General features: G+C 36.0%; 2 long non-coding RNA genes across 12 annotated transcripts in view; one reads left to right on the forward strand and one right to left on the reverse strand.

Annotated features, from left to right (window-relative positions):
- Positions 1–17280, forward strand: part of LOC111093176 — a 34217-nt gene extending 16937 nt beyond the window's left edge. The window contains exons 3-4 of the long non-coding RNA XR_005381135.1: positions 13105–13149; positions 17160–17280. This is a non-coding gene — a long non-coding RNA (uncharacterized LOC111093176). The remainder of the gene's footprint in view (positions 1–13104; positions 13150–17159) is intronic.
- LOC102155979 overlaps positions 1–19557 on the reverse strand; it is a 236219-nt gene that overhangs the window by 169560 nt on the left and 47102 nt on the right. For 6 of the 11 annotated variants that reach the window (XR_005381124.1, XR_005381121.1, XR_005381119.1 and 3 more), the window contains 3 exons: positions 14108–14201; positions 11447–11526; positions 1621–4354 (listed from right to left, as the gene is read on the reverse strand). The exons of 2 other annotated variants lie outside the window; for them this stretch is intronic. This is a non-coding gene — a long non-coding RNA (uncharacterized LOC102155979). Of the gene's footprint in view, positions 1–1620; positions 4355–9224; positions 9357–11446; positions 11527–14107; positions 14202–19557 lie in introns of those variants that run through there. 3 more of the 11 variants (XR_005381122.1, XR_005381123.1, XR_005381126.1) reach the window with 3 other exon arrangements.

Raw genomic sequence — 19557 nt, forward strand, 5'->3', positions numbered from 1 at the left:
CAAAACTACCTTAGAAATAATTCCCCAAGTAACCAAAGGAGAATGTTGTAGAAAGACAATGATTTCTGGAAAAGTGGCTCATGTTCTTGAAATATTTATTCCAGGAGGCCTCCTGCTTTCAGAGAGCATATGTTTTTTGATCATTAATGAAAATAGAAGTCCTGTTAATGGAAAGAAAAGATCTCATGAGGACACTTTCCCTGTGCCAGTGTAAATCTGAGCTCTGAGTTCTAGATGACACTGCACTTCTGCGAAAGGTAGGCACCAGTGGGATAGCCAGTGGTGTTACAGTAAGGAGCTGTGCAGCAAATGCAGCTCCCCTGCCCTTCATGTGTCAGAATAGGTTAGTAGAACAAAAAGTGGTTTTCCTAGTAGCCTGGATCAGCATTCAAAACCCAGTTCTCCAGGATAAAAAAAAATGTGTCATTACAGTGAGCACTTCCCATGGCAATCTATTAGTCTCTAGATTAATTATGGTTGTAGGAAAGGCTTCACCCCACTAGTGATCTGTATCCAAAAAGCCCCATAAGGCAGTCTCCATTATTATTGCTTGTCCCATTTGTTCACTCACTCTTCAGCTTGATTTGAGACATATCCAATGGTGATTATGAAGCAAACGTTTCCAGAAAGCCCACCATAGATTTTGAAGTAACTAAATGAAACGCTCTGCTCAGAACAATCTCTAGAGACTATTCTGACACTTCTTTATGATTCTATCACTGTACTTTTCTTACTTCAGGTCATCTACCTAAGTGGAAATGAATTATCGATTGAAGAGTAGTCAGAGATGATGTGGAAATGCATTTTAAATCATTGTCTTTATGAAAACAACTGTAAATTATAGCAGCAGAGGGCAAAGAGAAAAGTGCCTGGCCTGCCCATACCACTTTCCCAAATTAATTTTTATCTTTCATTTAAAAAATAAATCCTATAGTAAAATAGAATTTAACTTGCCAATTAAATAAATTATCAAGAACAAGCAAGTCACACTTATAAGACAAACTTGAAAATCTCCCTTCAGCAGCAGTGTGAAGTGCTGAAGATGTGCCTTCACCAGTGAAAGTAAAGACCCTAGAGAGTGGCTGAGCTTTGTATTAAATGCTGTTTAGAAGGAAGTACTTTCAGATCCCAAGTATCTGTATTGGGTATCTTCTAAGCAGAGGTTTTCAAACATTAGCTTGCACTAAAATCTAGAAGGCTCTTCAAACTGCAGATTGCCGAACCCCACCTTCAGAGTTTCTGCTTTAGTAGATCTGAGGGGACCTATGAGTTGACCATTTTAATAACTGTTCAGGGCTGCTGTTGCTGCTCTGGGGACCACACTAGAGGAACTACAAAGCTAGAGGGCAATTCCTGACCCTGCTCATACCCTAACTCTTCCTCAAGAAAAGAGGACTAATTAATCTTTGGGGGGAAATTACAGAACAGGTTTAGCTCCACTGTTTCTTCTTTTTTTCTTCAAGCTTATCAGGGCAGGCTCTGCCCTTCAGAGAAAGGCTAAGGATGCCCAATACTGTAAACCATCAGTAAACTATCAAAGCATAATTTCTAAAGGTTAAAGATATGAGTCTATTACAAACACATAGTTAACATGTGTCAGAGATTTATTTAAGGCAATAATGAGGGAAATGGAGTATTGGTAAAGATGGTTCAAAAGAGTATAGGAAAGATAGAAGTATTTATAGTTAGGGAAACACAGAACCCTGAAATAATATCATTGCAGTGTAAAATATAAAAGTAGTTAATGTCCTATGATGAAACAAAATTGTAACATTTGAGGTTATCTTCTCTACTGGTTAGAAAACTTTTACATCTCTTTTGAAAAAACATCGTTTACTATATGAATCCATAAATCAATAATTCACTTCAAGAATCTAGGCTGTTATCCAATAGTAAATCAAACAAAACTGCATTCTTCTAGAGTGGGGGTTAGCATACTACAGACAATAGGCTAAATCCAACCCATTGCCTATTTTTGTGAATAAAGTTTACTGTACACAACCACAGTCATCTATCTAAAAGGTTTGTGGCAGTTTGTCAACTACAAAAGTGAAAATTAAATAATCATGAAATAGTCTTATTATAATGTTTCAACATGACACTTAAAGGCCATGCAGTCATTCTTTTATTTCCCATTTTTGCATCAGGTTCATAATAGAACAAATAAGCACTAAATGAGGCATCAGAACAGTAGGAGTTCAGAAAAAAGAATTGCTAGATTTGCACAGTATCAACTTAGCCAAGCTAAAACTATATTTCCTAGTATTCCCTTCCTTGAGACCAAGATAGCTTTAATATTCCCCTCAGCTTTGCTAAACCATAAACAGGCATTTTCTTGACTCTAGGCTCCTGACCTCTCTGTTCTTAGAATATGTATTTTAGAAAACTTGTAATTGTAAATTCTTTCTCTGCCTTTTTGAGATGTAAGTCTTTTAAAAAGCCTCTTGCCAGTTTTGCAGCTGAAGATTTTCTCTGGACTAGGGAGCTAACCTTTAAAGGAGCAATCATCAGGAAAGATAGCATTCCTGCCTCCCAGAGTCTGTAGGAGAAGAGAAGCCTAACTTCAGTTGGCACTTTGCTCCAAGTTGTAAAATTATTTCCTGTCATGAAGAGAAAGTTTGATTTTCCTTTGGGTAAGGCCAATTAACAAACAAGGGGGTGCCTAAGATCTTCCCAATCCAGCTTTTAAAAATTCCTGCCATTTTCTTCAGTAGAGGTAAGCTCAGAGTTCTCATATGTTTCTCCTGTTTCAATAACCTTGAACAAAGTCTTCCTTGCCTGTTCAACATTGTCTGGTGCAGTTTTTGCTTTGACACCTGCATATTTTCTTATTAGCATGGATCATGAGGAACATTTTGCATGAAATTTGGAAGGCAAAAGTGAGGCAGAAGCCATATATTTTCTTTTTGCACTCAGGTCAGTGCAGGACAACAAATGCTGTTGTAGCTCACATAGATTGGTCCCTGATGTACTAGCTCATCCTATTGTGCAGCAGCAGTTAGTCCTGCAGCTGCTTTAGCTCTGTTGAATCTCCTTCAGTGTCAGTAAATCCATGGTTAGTGTTTATAGCAACTGGGACAGTAGCTGGAAAGCAACCCCTCAAACTCGTGCCAGATCTCCCTAAGCTCTCCAAATTCTGAGCACTAGCTTCTGTAGCTTGTTACTGGCATCATTGAAGTTGGAAACTTGGTTGGAGGTGGTAAGAGACAGATGTATGTTCCAGCCTATCCTTATGGGTTTGGATTTGTCCTAACCACCCCACTTTATGTCTTTAGCTTATTATTTTACTGCCTTTGCAGCTATCTTCAGGCTCAAAACAAGACACAGAAGTAAAAGCTATATACAAACTGTTTAACCAAGTCACACAATTGCACAGTTTAAAGGCAATTGAGTTAAAAGCAAGAGTCGAAATGGTCTAGTTGGCCAACTGACAAGGTGTCCCTAGAACTGAAATAGATGAGCAACATATAAAAGTCTTGCTTGGCTTGTATACACAAAAAAACTCTAGGTCTAGTGAACAGAAGCCTGACTACAATTGAAGTATCATGCCCTTCAACAAGTTCCCAGATGTGAACCAGTTCACAGACCTGGAACCCCTTAAATGAAAGGAAAGCCTGCTACCCTTAGGAAAAAAAACATTTTCCATGATGAAAGTATGTAATGTAAATCTTTTAGCCTTCCCTTAAAGAGTTGTGCAACCTTTTACTGGGGTGATTGTGCATTGCAGAAGAGAAAAGAATTAGACTTTTGAGGGATTATTAGACATTGGCTCTAAACTTAAACCAATTCCTGGAGACCAAATATTTCACTGTGGCTCACCAATTGTAGTAGAGGTTAATGGAGGCCTAAAATAAATTGAGTTTTGAGTTGGGTCTATCTCATAGTGAACCAAAGAGTCTCAAAACTCATCCTGTGGTTAATTTCCCATATTCCAAAATGCGTGATTGCAATAGACATGCTCAGAAACTATAAGAATCCCCACTTTGGTTTCTTAACCTATGGAATGAAAACTATTATTTTAGGGAAAGCCAAGTGAAAATCACTAGAACTGCCTAGATAGTAAACTAAAAACAGCATTGCATTCCTAGAGGAACTTTAGACATTAGTACCACCACTAAAGACTTGAAAGATGCAAGATAGTGATTCTTGTCACATCCCATTTAATTGTCTCTTTGGCCTCTGTGGAAGACAGATGGATCTTGAAGAATGACAGTGAGTTTCCACAAACTTAACCAGATGGTGACTCCAATTGCAGTTGCTCCTTCAAATGTGGTTTTGTTAGTAGAACAGATCAACATATCCCCTGGCATATGGTACAAGGCTATTGATTTGGCAAATACTCTTTGCTTCATACCTGTTAGTAAAGACCAAGAGAAACGGTTTACTTTTGGCTGTTTGAGACAACAGTACATCACTACCATCTTACCTAAGGGTGATATCAATTCTCCAGCCTTATATCATGTCATAATCTAGTCTGCAGAGACCTTGATTACCTCTTCTTTCAGTGGTATTTCATGATGGTTTATTTTCTTTATAATATTTAGCTGTTTGGGAAGGATGTGAAAATAGTAGCAACTATCTACGCATTATTTAGAAACATCTGTGCCCATGGATAGGAAACAAACTCCACAAAAATTCAGAGCCTGTCTGCCTAGTGAAATTTCTATGGATCCAGTCAATGGCCCATGACATGAAAAGTATCCTTTCCAAAATGAAGAAAATTGCTTCATCTGACCCCTCTTACCAGTAAAGAAAAAGCATTATTTGTATCTCTTTGATATTGATTGCAAAATATACCTCATTTGGATATGCTATTCTGACCCATTTGCCTAGTAACTCCAAAAGTTTTAGTTTTGATGGAGGTCCAGAGCATGAGAAGAAGACTCTGCAACATATACAAGGTGCCAAGCAAGATGTCCTATCATTTGGGCTATGTGATCTATAAGATACAACAGTGCTTGAAGTATCTTTGTCAAGACAGGAAAGCTGAATGGAACTTTTGGCAGTCCTTATAAGTGATTCAAGAAGCAGATATTTAGGATTTTGAAGCAAACTACACCTTCTGTTACACATAATTATTCTCCTTTTGTAAAATATCTCTGGCTTGCTACAGAGCTTTAGTAAAAAACCAACACCTAACCACGGACCATCAAATTACTATATGGCCTACACTGCCCATCAGAGTGTTGTCTGATTCTTTGATTCATACCCTTGAGAGAGACAGTAGCATCCCCATCATCGAACAGAAATGGTAGATATGATATTGAGTTCAATCAGTTTCTTAAGGCACAGTGAGTTGCACAAGCAAATGGCCCAAATGCCCATGGCCCATTTTCCTATTATATTACTTCCCCTTAACCTACACCTAAAACCTCATGGAGAGTTGCTTAAGGAAGAAAAAAATTGGTCCTGATTTACAAATGATTATGCACTACTTGAAGGTATATGGCTACAACACTACAGTCCCTCTCAGTGGTAAAGCAAAGTCTACCCAGTGGTCAGAACTTCAAGAAATGTGGGGCACCAGGTAGCCCAGGTGGCTCAGTGGTTTAGCACCACCTTCGGCCCAGGGCATGATACTGGAGACCCCGGATCGAGTCCCACGTCAGGCTCCCTGCATGGAGCCTGCTTCTCCCTCTGCCTGTGTCTCTGCCTCTCTCTCTCTCTCTCTCTGTGTCTCTCATGAATAAATAAATAAAATCTTGAAAAAGAAAAAAAGAAATGTGTGGCACCTGAATAGCATAGTTGGTCAAGCATCTGACTCTTGGTTTCAGTTTAGGTGGTGGTCTTAGGGTCCTGGGATCAAGCCCCATATTGGGCTCCATGCTTTGAGTGGAGTTTGCTTGGGATTCTCTCTCACCTTTCCCTCTGCCCCTCCTCCTTCCTGCTCTCTCTTTCAAATAAATAAATAAACCTTAAAAAAATAACTTCAAAAAATGTACCTACTTTGCCTAAAGGAAAGATGACCAGGAGTTAGATCTTCACTAATTCAAAGGCAATAGTTAATGATTTGGCTGGATAATCAAGGACTGAAAGTAATGCAATTGGTGAAAAGGATGTCAGGGGAAGAAATATGAGATGGATCTCTCTTAATAACACACAGAGTGAAGATATTCTCAGAAGATCAATACTGGCACTAGTCTCTGTTACCACTCATGCTCATTGTCACTGATCTGGCTCATCATGTTGATGAAGGGTAGCAGCCAGGTTCATAGTTTTTCTAGCTCTCACTGAATCTCTTTTCGCTTCTCTAAATCCTGGCCAGGTGCATTTTTAGCTCTATGATGAAGAGGACCATCTTTTCTTCAGGTCACCTCATCATCCAAATTAGAAGCTTGGTGATGGTAAGAGATCTATGTGGGTTCAGCTAGCCCTTGTGAATTCTATTGTCCTTGCTTCTCCTACTCCATGTCTATTTTTCCTTCTTCACTATCTACTCTATTGATTTTATTCTCAGGACCAGATGTAGAACTAACAGCTATTTGTAAAGTATTTAACTAGCTCCATAATAGTGTAAGAACAATAATGAATAATGAATCCCATATTCTGTATCATTCCCAGGGCCTTGGTTTATTTTTAATAAAAAAAAAATTGAACACAAAATCAATAAAGATGAACTAGAAATGTTGATGAAAACCTAATATAGGAGGCAAATTTTATGTCAAAATTTGAAAGAAATAATTGTAAAAGGCAAAAGGGAAGATCCCTAGATGAAAGAAAAAATACTATGTTTATTTTAGGATAAAAAGCTATGAGTTTTGTCCCTTGGGGGGAAAAGGAATATGTCATAAAGAGAAAAAAATGTTTTGAGGTAGATGAGGATATCAGAATACAGAAATCTATGAAATTCAGGCTGAGAAATTTTGCCTCTTCTGGTGGACATCAATAACATGAGCTAATGGCATAGCATTTTTATCATGAGGGCTGAAGTGGCCCAGAACTGAGAAGCCCACTCCAGGAATCCTATTAGAAAGCTCAAGATAGAGAGAGGTAGGAATCTCTTAGGAGCAAAGCCAGGGATGATGTGCTAAGACATAACGTGCAGAAATATGAATCCAGATAAAGGATACTAAATCTCTATGATTTGAACCATTTTTAATAACCACCATTTACTTAGCCAGATATAGTGCCAAGCACTTTATATACATTTTCTCATGAAACTTTATACAGTGGGTGTTATTTTTTCTTGTGCAGATAAAGAAACTGACACCTACAAGTTAAATAATTTACCCAAGTTTGCATACTTAGAATTAAAACATCTTGCATTTAAACACCATTCTCCATGACTTCAACTGTTTTGCTAAGAACAAGTATGGATACAGCCAGGAGGCACTTGAATCAATCCTAGGAAGTAAGCTACAAGCTGAGGATCACTACATTTCCTGTACCTAAAGCTTGACTTTGTTCTGATGTGTATGAAGTTATAGGTGGAAATTTAAATGGACAAGCTGAAAAAATAAAAAGATAGGTAAGTGGTAGCCACGTAGGAATAAAAAACTGCAAATTCTGAATATAGACAAGAGTCCTGTGTGCAAACATATACATACAACTTGACCAAAGTCTGTCAAAAGCCAAGTAAAACCTACTCTCTTATTTATGTAAGTTATATTCCAAATGGCATGAATTTCAATTTTCCATCTTTAATGAAATGGAGTTGAGAATTCTTCTTTATATACATAAAAACAAAAAGGAAGAGAAGAGAAGTATGTGTTTTGAATGTCAAGCAACCGCAAAAGGTGACCTGGAACTCCCAGGACCCTTAGGAAGCAGCATAGGGTGATGCTTGGAAGGATAGACCCTGGAGCTGGTTTGCAGGTGTTTGAGTCCTAGCTCTGCCACACTCTAGCTACAGCCAAGTACTCAGTCTCTCTGCAAATCCTTGTTCTCATATGGAAAATGGGACTAGTAATTGTTATGAGGATTATTTATACTTTTTATAAATTATAAAATTTATAATTTTTATTATTTTATTTGCAAAATGCTTAAAAGAATACTTAGCACATGGTAAAGCACTTAGTAAAATGTTTTATAGTTAAGTACTTGACACTTTTGAAAATTTACTATAGGCATGGATCAAGTCAAAGGTCATCTCCTGGGCCACCCAGGTGGTTCAGCAGTTTAATGCCCCTTCAGCCCAGGGCATTATTCTGGAGACCCGGAATCGAGTCCCATGTCAGGCTCCCTGCATGGAGCCTGCTTCTCCCTCTGCCTGTGTCTCTGCCTTTCTCTCTCTCTCTCTCTCTCTATCTATCTCTCTCTCTCTCTCTACTCTCTGTGTCTCTCATGAATAAATAAATAAAATCTTTTTTTTAAAAAAAAAAGGTCTTCTCCTTTATGAGACTGTTTTCAATAATTCATGTATTCTTTTGTGAGACTGCTTTCAGTGATTCAATTAATAAGCATTGTTTTTTGAATGCCTGATAGATTCAAAGTAGTGCCCTCAGTCTAAGATTAAGATGGTGAACAGAACTGACATTAAACATAACTTCATGGACATTTATTGTTCTAATCCTCTAACACCTTACATTCTATTCTAATCTATTAGAGGATTCTCCATGTTTTGAAAACATTTGTTAAATGTTATTTACATAATAATTTTCCTTACTTGTCTATAAATTCTTCGAGAGTCTGAAATGTATACTTCTTTGCATTTAAGTTTAAATAAAGAATAGATACTCAAGAATGCAGTTAAATTAGGGAGAAAGAGAGAGAGAGAGAGAGGAAATGAGGGAGAGAGGAGCCAGCAAAGTAGGATGGGCAGCAGCACTAATCCTGTATTCCAACTATTTGAGCCCAAACCTGGGCTACTACCTAGTAGCTATATGACATTAGGTAGGATACTTAACTTCCCCCTTGCCACTGCCATCAGCTATTAATGAGGATGATAATAATAGTACTGGCTTTGATGAGATTTTCTATGAGACTGAAAGAACTAATGATTTGAAAGCATCTAGCATAATATATGGCATATAATAATCACAACATTTAATATATTATAAACTAATGAGTAAAATGAACTTTAGAGAAAACATTCTCTAAAGATGCTGCTATGATTCAACATGTGTAGAAAGTGTCAAACTTCCTTGATGTATGTGTGTGTGTGTGTGTGTGTGTGTGCATCTATGCATATACACAGTTGGTATTTGTAAGATTTCAAAGTCTTATAATTTTTATATGAGCAAATAAAAATGATTCCAAAAGACTCAGTCTAACTTACTACATACCATTTTAATGCCATGAACAAAAGGATTGCAATGCTGGATCTCTGCCATACTGTTATACAGACCAATTGCAGCAAAGTCAATGAATCAAATGCAATTTAGTCTGGCTCAACCAGATCCAGCTGGAGGCTGTTTCTGCACATGAAGCAGAAAAAAACATTATAGACTGTAATTTCTGCTCAGATCAGTCAGTCTCAGTCATTCTAGTTGGCAGGCAATTGGTCTGACTTAAATGATTCTGCGTGAATGATTCTGTAATGGTGGAAAAAGCACAACCTTTAACCTGTAATAAAGTAGACTGGGTACATTCTTCTTAACTCAAAAGAGGGTGATCACTAGGCATTTCGGCTGTAGTATCACCTTCTGTATATCTACCTAAGAAACTTTATTTGGTTATGTAGAAAATTACAAGATCATATTATTGACTTTTGAATGTAGTGCCTTAATTGGATAAGTCTTTTAAGTGTCCTAGATGAGTATATTTTGCAAATGGGGATAATGTTAACATTTAGTGTGTGACCAGAGGACTGGCTATGGAAGAATGTAAAATAAATAAATTTTGGCCTTACATCTACATTCTTGCAATATGACATTGCAAGTTCTACCATTAGAAGATAGGGAGTGTGTAATCCACATCTTGAATCTGAGCTGGCTGTGTGGCTCACTGCATTGGATTATGATGCAAGAAGAGCCTTTAAAATTTTTTGTGCATTGAATCTTGCTCTTTTGCTGTATCTGGAACTCCACGATCACCACAGAAGCTAGCCTGCTTGGTGAGTGAAAGGAAGAGAATTTAGGTATCCATTCAATGGTAAGCCAGCCTGCAGCCATGGAACAGTCAATTGCCAGACTGATAGTAAATGAGGCCAATGCTGTCAACTAAATGTAGGTACATGACTGAAGCCAGATGAGACCAGCAGATTACCATTCAGTTAATCCAAGCCCAGTTGTTAATCTACAGAATTATAAATTAATAAATAGCTGTGACAAGCCACTAAGTTTAGGGATGACTTATTATATACCAACTGGTACAATGAAGAAGGGAGACATAGTGCCAGGGCCTATTCTTGGATCCCACATGTTTTTATGGACAAGCTGACTCAATTCTAAGCCCGTGTATGTGGCAGACCTAGAGTTTTTCATCCATATATTCTTTACTTCACAAATGAGTATAACAAGAGCAGGCTGGAGGTTACTCAACACTCCGATCTGAGAAACTTAGGAAGGCCAAAGCAAAGAATAAAGTTGGTGAATAACACTTATGAAATTTAAAGAAGCCTAGTTCATCACAGTAAATGAGAGAATCAGATCAGGGAAGACTTAACTTGACATTTAAATGTTCAGTTTAACTAGAAATTAGTGAGTTAGAAGACAGCGTGTGGCTTGAGCACTTTTCTAAAATTAAGGATGTTGTTAATATTTTAAATGGAGCTTACGGTAATAAAGCGCTTCTGTTGAGATTTCTCGACAGTGGCAGTGGACAATGACTTTGAACTGAGATCCAGATAAAATATAGTAAGAGGGTCTATTTCTGGATTATTTGATGGGACAGCTTGGTGTTCCTGTTGCTCTCTTCTCAGTACTCACTTTCTTACATCTGCATCACTGCCCTTGTCTGGTTAAACCATTTCTTGATAGTTTCTGCTGACTAGACCCCAGGCCCAGAGTTTATGCAAGACTCTGGGCTCACCATGGCCTACTGAGCAATCAGATGGGCACCTTCATATCCATTATGTCTGTTTCCCACAGTAAGAGAAGAGATGTTAATTAATTTTGTGGCTTTTAAAGTCTGTATTATTTTGGACTATTATGTGGCAGCATCTAGTAGAAAGCAGGTGGACCCTAGAGCCAAGGTTCACATCTGGGTCCACACTCAATACGTGACCAGCCTTGAGAAACTCACCAAAACATTGTGATTTTCTTTCTTCTTTTGTAAATAGTTATAACACTTGTTTTAACAAGTTAGTGGAACTGTTGTAAGAACAAAATAGTATCCATACAAAACACACACACACATATGCATAATGTTATTTTAGGATTTCAATAAATATTAATTATGATTATTACTGTCCTTTGATAGTCCTAAAACTCCAGAAGTCTGAGCTAAGATGGTAGGACAAATTTTATTTAATACTCTATGTCTTTAGCTATGTATTTGAGTCCTCGAATTCAGGATGAAATAGATCTGTGTGAAGAAAGTGAAGAGAGTCTGAATGAGTATTTACCTTGTTATTGGCTGATGCAGAGAGATTTTCACATACAGATAGAAAGTCAGGAGTGGGGGATGGGTGGTGAAGATTTTACTCTGAAATAGAGAACAAATTCTGTTTCTTTCAAATTGCTTGCCATTTCTATTTAGGTGATTCATTGTATAAACAACCCAAGTCCCTGATTATCCTATAAAGGAAAGATTGTCTGTAGGTGTTTCCAACAATGGAATTACAATGCAGCTACGTTACCCAACTGGTAATAACAAGTATCTACAAAGCCAAACCAGTGCGTTGTCTTTCTCGGCTACCAATTGATGCCAATGAAGACAACATCTCTGAGAGAGAGAAATAATATTTTGTAAGAACAAATAATTATTTTACTTTTTTTTTCTCTTTGAAAATGCCAACGTTCTATTCCTTCAAGGACCTCTTCCTCTTCTGTGTAAATGCATTTTGGTGGGTGATTTTGACTTTGAATATATTTCAAAACATATTTCATCATTTTCATGCCTCTGATATCACATTTTATGCAATGTCTAGAAGAACACCTGTTGTATTAATTTACTTCATAGATAGGTGTTGGCTGGGTGATGTGTAACAACTATGGGGCCATAGACCAGCGATGTGGAGCAAAGTGAATGGTATAGTCCCTGACCTTGTAGGATCTATGCTTTCATTGCTATTTAGGCTTGGCCTGTGCCACTCTCACTCGCCCCCTTCCCAGGGATTTCTCTTTTCCCTGTAGCATTTCACATGGGAAAACCAGCTCAATTCTCCAGTACCTATAGGTACCTCTAAGTACTTTCCATAAATTATTTTATTTAATCTTCTTTGCAACTTCATAAGGTTCATTCTATAATGATCCCAATTTACAGATAAAAATACTGAACTGTATGTGGTAGAAGCAACATTAAAACCCAGGTTTATTTGACTCCAGTGTCTGTAATATACATTACTTGGTATTACCTTTAGTCTGTACTATAAATAAGCTACCTTCTAAAAGTAGATTTTAAGGTCGCTGAAAGCAAGCAATGTAATTTTCATCTATATTAATTGATCTGCTTTATGTACATTATATCGATTAATTCTATTTATGAAGCAGACATTTTAACTCCACCATAGAAATGAGGAAACTAAGGATCAGCTTGATTAAGAAACATGTCCAAGTTCACTCAGCTAATTAATGGTAAAATTAGCATTCAAATCAATGTCTCAAGTCTAAAATCCATGTTTCTAAGCTGCTTCTTTAAGATTTGAGGAATTTATTACAAATTTTAAAGACAGATTATGGAGATAAACACAATTCTTCAACAGCAAGAATTTCAGAACAAGGATGACATTAAGGTCATATGAATAGACAGGGAAGAAATACAAGGAATTCTGATCCTCCTGCTAGTATCTCATTATAGTAACGTTTATTAGTGAATGCTCATAATTAACTTTCCCTTCTTCTGCTTAAAAATGAGGATAGAAATTTAGAAAGACAGGAAAGTAAGGAATATTTTTATGTAATCAGAATGAAAACTATTGGATTGTAGTGTAGAGAATATGAATTTAGGTTTTTCTCACACATTAAGCATGATAATAATTCCAGATAAACCATAGAGTAAAATGTAACTTTTTTAAAAAAATGCCTTACAATATTGAGCTTTTTTGGTTCTGTTTCTCTAAAGGAAGCTGTGGTCTGATGGACAGGGTCCTGGCCTTGAACTCAGAAGGTAAGAGTCAGTGCCCTAGGTTTAGCACATTTTACTTCTGCAAAATTTGGTAAGTTGCTTAAAGTCTTGAAGTTGCTGTCATATTAGTCAGATTAGAATAATATCAGGGTGTCTAAAAAATGCAATATTAAAAACTGTGAACATGTACTCATGAGCATACACACACACACAAATACACACATGACTCAGAGTCACTGCCAGTTTCTATAGTACCTTTGGAGTCCCTGACTTTATGTTTGGAGGATAAGCTTCTCAGATAATAATTTGTAACTGTCTAAGACTGTCTACATGAAACCAAAACAACTTACTGTATCAGTCAAGGTAATTAACTATCAATTAACGTGCAAATCAGTTAAATAAATTGCTCAGTATCAGGTAGTACAAACAACTTTAGTTGATTGACTGAATTACCAGCTTATTATATTATCTAGCAGAGTAATATATGTAGACCCCCTCCTAAGTGTATGGCCAACTCTGAGACTCTCAATAAAGCAAGATTTTAATGGTATTGATAATGATTCTACTGATTTCTCTATATTTTATAATCCCTCCAACTTAAAAATTATTCTCATATGTGTGACCTAATTTAACAGCTCAAAATATCCTACTATATATAAGTTATTTGCCTTTCTCTTGACACACATACACACATCCAATCTTTATTGAACAATGAAGACTAAAATTCACTCATAAGCTCTCAATTATTTAATCATATAACTTTATGATCTGATTAATCAGTTAAAGATCATGTAAATTAAGTGGTTTTTATTTATACTTAAATAGTTGTTTAATTAAAGGAACATTTACCTTGGGATACTTTTAAATAGTGAGTACATCCTAACAAAGTATGTTTCCATTTAATAAAGTTAAAATTTATACATAGATTTTGTACAACAAGACATGCCTGTTTTAGTCACTAGCTATAGCAAAAAAGTCCTGAACAAAATCTATTTCTCACATGCACAAGTCTGATATCAGTCAACTGTCTTTCCAGAGTAGTCACTCTGCGTATTTGTTGAGTTCTGCCATTTCAATAAACTGCTTCCATGTCCCTGTCAGAGAGGAATAGAGATTATGGAAGTGACTTACTTGTTCTAAAAAGCTTCAACTGGAAATAAAATGCGTGGATTTCACTTGCATCTCACTGGCTAGAACTAGTCATATGACCCTGCCTAACTGCAAGGAGGTCTGGAAGGAGAGAATAATCAGATATGAAAAATACTAGTAAATTTTATCACAGTTTCTTTGCAAACATTGAGATAATATTTCCTTTTTTAATATCATTTTTTCTACTGACTTCTCTGCCTACAATAATTCAACATTGAAGTGAGGAATTTTCTTACTTTTTGCAATATGAAATAAAAGAATATTTGACAAGCTTCATGCTTTTACTTTTATCTACAAATTATACGTTTTAAACATAATGACAACACTTTAAAACACAGTTTGGTACACGTCGGTAATAGCTTTTAATGACTCAGAAAGAATATAATAATCTGCCATGATCAAAACTAATCTGCCATAAAGAGTACAGAAATATCAAACAGCTTATTCTGTGGAAACAAATCCAAATTAATTGCCTCATTTGTTACATCATATATAATATACACTTTAACAGTGCCATGATATCTAGCTTTTCAGAGAAATTTAGAAAAACATTATCAAATAAGATTTCGTTGGAAAGAAGTAACATGTGTAACGATGCAACTCCTAATTTTCTGTGGGTTTTATTCTGGTGATGCAACAATTATTTATTGAATTATGGCACTCTAAGTATAACAAAAAGTGAAATAAAATAAAGCTTTCCATTACACTCCATTTCTTTGGGGAACCAGTGTGTGCATTCCCACATAGGCACACATTCTCTTTTTGTACAATATTTTTTAAAAGTCCATGTACTGTAGTTATCCTACATAAAATGATGAATGGAATAGCTCCTCATCAAAAGACAGCACAAACTGTCCATCTTTCCAGAATTTGTGGAAATTTAATCTACTTTGTCTAGTTTTTTTTTTTTCTTTTTTCTTCTCTCTCTCTTTCCCTCTCTTAAGTATATCCTTTGTCTCTGTGTGCTTGTAGCATTTATATTCTTGGGCTAGGTTTGGCTCCAGACTGTGGGTTAGGTTAGGTCTTCTGCACCTATGCACCTATGTTCTTACTCTGGAGCATTTCTGTGGCGATGCCCTTCCCCTGGCAGACTACAGGAGCACAAGAGCACAGCCAGTATAAAATGGAGCAAAACACTGGAATTGGGTTGTTCCCAAGATAAAGTACAAAACAGACATTACATTACCTGGTGTGTTTGATTTGTAGATTGTGGGTAAAATAGGAATGCATAAGCAAGCTAAAGAAGAAGGAGAGGAGGAAGTAGAGAAGCATATAAAAAAGAAAGAAAAAGAAGAGGAAGAAGGAGGAAAAGGAGAAGAAATAGAAATTATTAACTACAGATAATAAGAAAGGAATTTATATAGTTATATATATATGCATACACATACAGACAGACATATATAAAACTGTATCTGAAAAATGATGAGGGTGGAGGAGAAAACTTTTGAAGAGAATATATGAAAACTAACTCCTTGCCTTTCATGATAGAAAGCTAATCTCTATTTAAAATAGAATGCCTTCAGACAGAACATGGAAGACTCCTAACTCTGGGAAACGAACTAGGGGTGGTGGAAGGGGAGGAGGGTGGGGAGTGGGGGTGACTGGGTGGCGGGCACTGAGGTGGGCACTTGATGGGATGAGCACTGGGTGTTATTCTGTATGTTGGCAAATTGAATACCAATAAAAAATAAATTTATTATTTAAAAAAATATAAAAAATAAAATAAATAAAATAAATAAAATAGAATGCCTTCAAAAGTTTGGAGTGTTTCCAGAAACAAGTCAAAATTGAAGTCAAATGTAAAGGACTGAAATGAGAATGACATTAGAACTCTTAAAAGTAACAACAAGGCTGAAAGATAATTTATATGATTTTAAACAGCAGCATATTAATAGATATACTATTTATAAATATGGAGTCAAACACCAAAAGAAACAGTTAAATGATTTGAAAATGAATTTTGGGGAGAAGCAATATTCAGAAATGGGGAGGACTGAGGGAAGAAAATGCATGCTGTTTGGAGTTACATGCCTTGCAGTAGTACATACTATATTCATGCAGTAGTTCCTGAAATTTAATTAAGTAATATAGATAAAGTATTTTGATAAATTTAATTTAATTACCCTTTACAATTTGCACTCAGACCAGTGGATATTTGGTTCAATAATATTATTCAAGGCAGAATACATGAAGTACCATAAGATTTTTACAGATTAATATTCAATTGTTTGATAACTTGGGCCTAAATATGGATCCAAGACTGGATATCTAAAATATCTTGTTCCCATGTCTCATTCTCTCTTTCTCTGTTACTGTATTATAATCATAATGGAAAAAAAAATGTGTTCATTTCATACCACCTACGAATAAGTAGACATCATAGAAAATATCTAAAAAGTGTTATGTTAGTTGTTACCCCTCAATTATTACTTCCCCTGTATTGGATTTGCTGGCCAATTATGAGGAATTTTACTAGAATCGAACTTAAAATGCATCTGCTTCATAGTATTTATACTTCACAAAGCAATGACTGGCTTCCTGTTTGTCTCTTAAGAGTTGGCCACAAGTTAATTATCTGGGCAAGTTTTTAAAAGATGGAGAACAGTTGGTGGGCTTTGCTTTCAAATGCCATTCTTTTAAGTATTACAGAAATATTTTCTCTAGAAAATTAACTACAAAACACCCAACCAAGAGATCTATTACAAATTAGTTTTCTCTCTAATATCTTTGCAAGTCTAAGATGGAAAGAACACTAAACTTGGAGTCTGAAGACCCAACATCGTCCCTAACAACTGTCAATTTAGCCAAGAACTTAATCTCCAATTGGCTTTGTTTTCTCATGTAGACGATGAACATTATGTCATCTACTCAATAAATACATATTGTATGTTTACTGTTTTCAGGTGCTCTGTATGCACGGAGGACCCAAGATTGAAGAGAACAGTAATGGTCTGTGCTATGAGACAAAAATAATATTAACTAACAGCATTACTGTGAGAATAAAAACAAGATCATGAATGCAAGCATTTTTAAGAGTGTAATGCCTTACAGAAAATGAGTTTTATTACTTTTATTTAATATGACACAATGAGGATTCGTAAAATGTCAAAAGGCAATAAGGATTTACTCAATAGTATAAATACATCCTCTCAAATTGATCTTACTTCCAGCTTTTAAACATGCACAAGTCTCTTCCATCCATATAGTTCAAATGTTCCTTTGGACAGAGCTTTTTCTCTACCTTCTTTTTCAAAACAAAATTCTAAAAGACTGGTCTGTTTCTCCAGTGAACACTTCCTCACCGTCAGCTTTATTGTTAACTTTTTCTGATCTGGCTCCAATTCTTATAGCAACAAACTAAGGTCACAAGTGATCTCCCGATTGGTACATCTAATGGATATTTTCAGTGTTCTTTTTTATAGTCTCAGTAGCTATTAACAGTATAGACACACTCTGCACAAGACTTTGCCCTGTGGCCCCTTGCTCCTTTTACTCTCCCAGATTGCTCAAGTCTCCTCTGTTGATTCCTCATTCTCTACCCAAACACTAAATTTGGTAGGTCACCAGTCAGGCCTGGACTTTCTTCTCTTCTCACTCTATAATTTTCCCCTGGGTGATCTAATGTGTTCCATCCACCACTGTATGGCAGTAACTCACAAAGTTATATCTCTAGTCCAGAACTATCCTCTGAGTCCCAAGTCTTTTTATCCAATCACCTATCTGGCATTTCATGTCAGATGTCCTCTTGTTTTTTGTTTATATATCTCAAGTTTTTATTTAAATTCTAGTTAGTTAACATACAGTGTAATATTAGTTTCAGGTGTAGAATTTTTGGTGATTTGTCACTTTTGTATAATACCCAGTGCTCATCACAAGCATCCTCCTTTTAATATCCATCACCCATTTGACCTATATTCCCCATCAGCTCACCTCCAGCAACACTCAGTTTGTTCTCTATAGTTCAGAATATGTATTATGGCTTGCCTCTCTCTCTTTTTATTTTCCCTTGTATTAGTCTGTTTCATTTCTTAAATTCCATATATGATTAAAATCATATGGTATTTGTCTTTCTCTGACTGACTTATTTTGCTTAGCATAATACACTGTAGCTGCAAATGGCAAGATTCCATCCTTTTGTATGGCTGAGCAATATTCCATATATAGAGTATATGAGATACTGATTCAATTTCTTTACTGGATTATTTGGATTTGAAGTTTGAGTTTGATAAGCTCTTTATAGATTTTGGATACTAGAACTTTATTAGATATGTCATTTGCAAATATCTTCCCCCTTTCTGAAGGTTACCTTTTAGGTTTGTTGACTGTTTCCTTTGCTGTGCAGAAGCTTTTTATCTTTATGTAGTCTCAATAGCTCATTTTTGCTTTTGTTCTTCTTGCCTCTGGAGATGTATCTAGTAAGAAGTTGCTACAACTGATGTCAAAAAGGTTACTGCCTGTGTTCTTCTCTAGGATTTTGATGTATTCTTGTGTCATATTTAGGTCTTCAATCCATTTTGAATTTATTTTTAGGCATGTTGTAAGAAAGTGGTCCATTTTCATTTTTTTGCATGTGGCCGTCCAGTTTTCTTAGCACCATTTGTTGAAGACACTGTCTTTTTTCCTATGGATATTCCTTCCTGCTTTGTTGAAGATTAACCACTTAGTTAACCACTTAAGCTGACAACCACTTAAGTTGACCACTTAGTTGTGGGTCCATTTCTGGGTTTTCCATTCTATTCCATTGATCTCTGTGTCTGTTTTTTTGCTGGTACCATACTGTCTTGATGACTACAGTTTTGTAGTATAACTTGAAGTCCTGAATTGTGATGCCTTCAGCTTTGCTTTTCTTTTTCAAGATTGCTTTAGCTATTTGGGGTCTTTTGCATGTGGTTCCATGCAAATTTTAGAATTTTTTGTTCTAGCTCTGTGAAAAATGCTGCTGGTACTTTGCTAGGCTTTGCATTAAATGTGTAGATTGCTTTGAGTAGCATAGACACTTTCACAATATTTATTCTTCTAGTCCATGAGTATGGGATGTTTCCATTTCTTTGTGTCATCTTCAATTTCTTCCATAAGTGTTTTATGGTTTTCAGAGTATAGATCTCTTACCTCTTTGGTTAGGTTTATTCCTAAATATCTTAAGGTTTTTTGTACAATCGTAAATGAGATTTATTTCTTGATTTCTCTTTCTACTGCTTCATTATTGGTGTACAGAAATACAACAGATATGTGTACATTGATTTTGTATCTTGTGGCTATTCAATTCATGTATCAGTTCCGGTAATTTTTTGGTGGAGTCTT

The sequence above is a fragment of the Canis lupus genome, chromosome 29 (assembly GCF_011100685.1).
Source record: "Canis lupus familiaris isolate Mischka breed German Shepherd chromosome 29, alternate assembly UU_Cfam_GSD_1.0, whole genome shotgun sequence".
NCBI classification, from domain to species: Eukaryota; Metazoa; Chordata; class Mammalia; order Carnivora; family Canidae; genus Canis; species Canis lupus.